The sequence below is a fragment of the Ixodes scapularis genome, unplaced genomic scaffold (assembly GCF_016920785.2).
Source record: "Ixodes scapularis isolate PalLabHiFi unplaced genomic scaffold, ASM1692078v2 PGA_scaffold0__279_contigs__length_252992795, whole genome shotgun sequence".
Classification (NCBI taxonomy): Eukaryota; Metazoa; Arthropoda; class Arachnida; order Ixodida; family Ixodidae; genus Ixodes; species Ixodes scapularis.
The window spans coordinates 73,942,572-73,948,094 of record NW_024609835.1 but is presented as its reverse complement, the minus strand read 5'-3'; the positions used below and the strand labels follow the sequence as shown (position 1 = coordinate 73,948,094).

At 39.5% G+C, this 5,523-nt stretch overlaps 1 long non-coding RNA gene across 1 annotated transcript; it reads left to right on the top strand.

Moving 5' to 3' along the window:
* The first annotated feature begins 248 nt into the window (after nucleotides 1–248).
* LOC120838643 lies at nucleotides 249–4,715 on the top strand. Its single transcript, XR_006076546.1, has 3 exons — nucleotides 249–346; nucleotides 1,451–1,561; nucleotides 3,073–4,715. It is a non-coding gene; the product is annotated as an uncharacterized LOC120838643 (long non-coding RNA).
* Nucleotides 4,716–5,523: the final 808 nt, after the last annotated feature.

Below are 5,523 nucleotides of genomic sequence, written 5' to 3'. Positions count from 1 at the left end.
TTCTAAACAAATGTAAAAAAATCCTCTCCTCTGCGCTCCTTGCAAGTCCGATTAAATTCAAACGAAATCAGCCCGATATTGTTGTAATGTTGTATACATCTATCTTACTAATTTCATATATAACAGTACGCGGGAATAAAGATAATTAATCATATGCATTGAGCGAAATAACTTGTTTGGTGACCAAAAAAGTATTACGCACCTACAAAAATAGCTAAAAAAGTCTGAAATTCGTGCTTTTCGCGGCGATCAATTACAGCCTCCGTTGCCCAGAAACCTGTTCGGAAAAAACGGCAGCTCGGCGGTATCTTCAGCACTGTCCTGGATGGCGTGAAAAACCTGATAAGTAAGTGCTGTTTTAGGATGCCCAAAAGTAAGGATCGAAAAAAGTAACATTGTATTAAAATGCCGCACGTTTCCGTCAGGTTGCCTTTTATGCTCATATTGATTATACTGCCAAATACGCCAGTGACATTCAATGCACACTAGCACATATATGCAATGCCCCCCCTATAATTGCAGACCGACAAGCCCCCCATACACATATACGCGAACGACTAGTTGTATAAGTGTGTTATCCCGTTTCCACTAAAAAGTTTAGGTCCCTCAAAAAAAAAAAAAAAAAAACGTTTAAAAATTTTTGTGGTTTTGCGAACATTTTAAGGGGAATTTAAAGAAATATAGTTTAATGATAAATTCCTCTTCATTTCTAGCCGAATGCGAAATATTCGTCGACTTGCTACGTGCTCAACAATTTGACGCCGCTCCATTTACGAAGACTAGACGGAAGAAACGTGCAAAACTGGCGTTGAAGCCTTCGGATTTATTTTTGGAGAATGCGGGCCTATTTATTGTACTCACGGAATAATCAGGTTTATATATTGTAAATGAGACTCAAACTCCTATTCTGCGCGAAGCCAAACCATGCAGAGCACAGCACTGGCAGTCGCGTGGACGACGTCGGGTTTGTGTCTCCTCGCTCTCACTTGCGATCGCCGCACGTATACCTTCATTCGTCTTTCAAACAGCGCACGGCGCTTGCTTCACAACTCAGCATACGCCACACCCACTAAGGCTCCGTCACCGAGCTTATAGAGGTGTGCTCCTTTATCTGTGATGTTTATGGAGAACATCACGTCCTTTCGACAAGATATCTCATGTGGGTCGCATCATGTTAAATTTCACTACGTCAGATTGTGGTTTCATGCCTAATTTTGAGCAAATTTGGTATCAATAATCGCTTTAGATTATACTGCACAGTCTTAGATTCTGCGCGGGGCAGTGTGCAATCGCCGAATAATATTAAAGTATATTTTCCAACTGGTGCAGCAAGTTCATTAGAGTGTGATAAAAGGCGTATTACAATAAGAATAAAAAAAACTGTAGTTTTGTCAGAATTAATGCGGCATCGTTTAGCGTGCTAAAGGTTACTATATCTTTCGAATTTCAGATACAGGCACGGGTGTGGCTGGCCTCGGCACAGGAATGCTCAACCTCGGTGGTGACGAAGGTATTGGTGGCGTTGTCAGTGGAACATTGAACCTGGTTTCTATTGGCGCAGGTACGTATGTCCGATAAAATCCTGAGTTTAAATCGGCTTGAGCCCTGAGGCTGGATAATGTATATTCTCACAATAGTCAAGTCTCATATTTCCTGGACGCCATGTTTGAGGCCGTCGTTCGCAGGGCATGTTCTGAACTAGCTCCCATTTGTCGTCTGGCAAGAAAACCTAGTTTCATCGGTTGGAAAGCACGTTTACGAACGTTCACAGTGCATATGGTGCAATCAGGATTGTTGTTCTTGGCAGATGATAAATGGGAGCTATAGTTTTGAGCATGCGCTGCAAAGGACGACTTGAAATATATGGGGTATCCAGTGGATAGACGTATGCAGTGTATAGGAGTATCCAGTGGATACCCCCAATATTCACACACTTTATCACTTGCCCCACTCTACCACAAAGCAATCTATATGTAAATAATTTTGAAGAAAGGTGGGCCGATAAACTTAAAGCATTGCGAAAACCGGATATCAAGGTCAGTCCGCGGTTTTGAGTTTTACAATGTTAACAACCTAAGTTATAACTTCAATCACGGTGATCTACGAAGAGCGCGCTCGGCTAATGACGCCGAGATCCCTTCGTGGCGACATTAGATTTCGGCTAAGGGGTGGTTTGCGATATGACACTGCGTCTGGTATGTGAAATGACTATCTTGGGTCAAATTGCAGATTTTGTTTCTTCCTGCGACAACGTTTTCCACATATGATCCCAAACCAGAGACGAACGGAGGACAAGGGGAAAAACACACATCTTAAAATTGAGACTTGTGTGTTTGTCTCTTGTCGTCCGTTCGTTCCTGGTTTAGAATCACGCATAATGTTAACTGATCGTGGTGTTCGGCTTTTCACATTTCATGCTCTAGAGCAGAGTAGACGCGGGAGATTTTGAAATACTGGCGCTGGTCCCTTTTTAAAAAGACAGTGTGAAAAAGCAGATGCTGATGAAGATTGATTATTCATTACTCTAAAAATGGGGACAACCTTACAATTGTGCCACTATAGTTTTCAGCCAGCGCTGCAGCTTTAGTTCTTACCTTTCGCGAGATGTCACGGCACTCAAGAGCGAGACCTTGCAAAAGGAGGCGTTGGCCCAACGAGGGGCAATTAAAGGACACACCCCATCATTTGAAAGTCGGCCTTGCAAAGTCGGTTTGCGGGCAAACTTAATGAATATTTCAATTGTTCCGAGTATGCGAAAGAAACGTGAGCGGAATCGAATTCGGTTAACTCGGGAGATATACGTCCTAATGAGGCGAACGTGGAACACAAAAGAAGAAAGACGCTGATGCATATTTTGACGAGCACGGCGACTTCCGAAAACCGGTATATGTTTTGTGGGACGCCAGTGGATGCAGCCGCCTTCCGCGACCTATGAATTTCAAAGGCATCGACAATTGCTTGTTTGTTCACAGACGTCGTTTACTCCACGCTTGTATTTTGCAATTCTGAATAGAAACCTTAGACGTTATTACAAATACGCTGTTTTTGAGTTTATTTCCATTTTTCTTTCAGAAATCTTGACTGGAATTCTCGGTACCGTGCTAGGAAATGGAGACCTGTTAGGTGGACTTCTGCCGTTTTAATAATCCTGCCTAATTGTCTAAGGTTAGTTTTCTCAGTATTTATTTTTCCTCAGACGCAGACTAGATCCAGTAAATTTTAGAGATTTTCGCTTGATCTTTGTGAATGCCCATAAAAGTAGGACATGCCATTTAATCGCCGCCAAACGAAAGTCCAAAGAAAACATAAACAACGAAAAACATGCTACTCTATATTCATTTGTCTGTGGTAATTGAAAAACATCGTACTTAATTACTCTTATTTTTTGGAAGTTATATTTTATGCTTATGTCTTTGCTTTCTAACGATGCAAAAAGTCGTTTTTATGCCATGAATTTTAGGTTGCAAACAAGTCAGTTGTCACGTGCGCGTGTTCACGCTTTGGGAAATAGTTAACTTTGAATCCAGTTATTATGTTCTCTGATCCTTAGCGGAAAAATACAGCCTATTAAATTAATCTCCGACAAACACCAAATCTGTCATTTCAATAAAAAAATAAGGACACCGGTTTATATCGATATGTTGACTATAAATACTCCTCGATAACACGATGTGCTTTCGATTAAGCTTTTGTTGTTTTCATGTTTATCATTAAACACCCTAAAGCAATGTAACCCCAAAACATGTGTTCTGTTTTTCTATTCAATTCTTTGAAAACCTCAATAGTGTGTATTGGCCTGTTCGCGCCAGGACAGGTAACTGCGCTGAAGCTTGTACAGTTCCTGTTTCGTTGTTTTATAGTCGTATTATGAAGGCACTCCCACACTCACAAAAGCTTTTATGAGGCGGGCTTGACTTCTATAGTTTTCTCTTTTCGAGTCCCTCGCTTTGTAGCTTATGGACAGGATAAACCGAGACGAACATTTGTGTTCAAATATTCCTTATCATGTGATAGATTGTAATTCATACTTGAGGGAACCAGGAACAAGGTGGAAGTACACATGTATATTATTATTTAGGCGATGCCATGACTTTTTTGCTTGTTCTTTTATTTCTTTAAACCTGGAATACCTGATTATCCAGTCATACTCAATGTACGTTTATGAAGTGAGGAGTAAAAGAGTAAAAACATCAACTATTATGTTGTGGTTTTTTTAACTTCACATGTGTGTATAGTTACCGATATCATGAGAATAACAGGGCGTGGTGAGCCTAGAGCAGCTTATGATCATTCAACAGTATATGGCATTGTAGCACCAACCTATAAGAATGTAGATTATTTATTTATTTACAGAAACAACCTGCAGCGCCGAAACATTACAGCAAGGAAACACAAAATAAACACATAATCACGAACATAAATACATTGTCAAAAAAACAATAAATATTGCTAAATAAAACGCAAACTCTTGAATATTAAAATTTAGGATACTGGAAAAAAAATCCTACCTCATTAGCAGTGAATGCTGATGCAAGCAGTAAATTCCAATCCGTTATTACACGAGGAAAAAATAAGTATTCTTTATAATCAGCTCGGCAAAATATTTCTTTAACCCTATTACAACGATCTATTCGGGTTGAAAAATAGTTTGGTGATTCAAGATATTGATATTTATCAATTCTAGTTAAGTTAGTAAAAACAGAAAATAAAAACTTTAGACGAAATTTCTTTCGCCTTAAGTTCCCAACCAATCTCACGTTTAATTTTTGTCACACTGGATGTTCTATTGTACGTTCCCGATACAAACCTTGCAGCACGTTTTGACTTTGTTCCATTTTAGAGGCAAGGTACGCTTGGTGCCGGTCTCACAGAACACACGCATATTCAAGCGTCGGGCTTACCAAGATGCAGTAAGCAGTTTCTTTCAGGTCCTTGGGAGCACTGCGTAGATTTTATTTAATAAAATTTAGAATTCTGCCAGACCTTTTTTTACAGATTGTGTTACGTGAGCATTAAAGGAAAGATCGCTTGATAAAATGACTCCAAGATACTTCACATGCATGTTTCTGTGTAAATGTCGATAATTAATGGAATAACACCATAAGATGCTGTCGCGTTTTTTTTTTCGAAATTAACGATGACACACCTGTCAGCATTAAAACTTAATTAATTCTCGTGTCCGACACCAACTGGATATTTTATCTAAATCAGATTGTAAGAGAGCAGAATTACGTAAATATTCTACTCTGCGATATAAAACACAACCATGAAAGAATCTCGAAGCTAGAAAGGTAAACGAAAGAGTTGTATCGTCTGTTTGCGTCCCGAATTTGTGTTTATTCTTTCCGGTGTTTAAATAAGTCACACACTGAGTTTCTTAAAAAAACACTAACGCCCCCGAATTTTTTTTTTTTTTTTTTTTTTTTTTTGCTTCTTTACAGCAAAGTTATGTGCTACGATTTGGAAAAAAATGCGTCCATGTATGTCAACGAGGTAGAGGGGCTTAGAGCGATAAACCGGGGT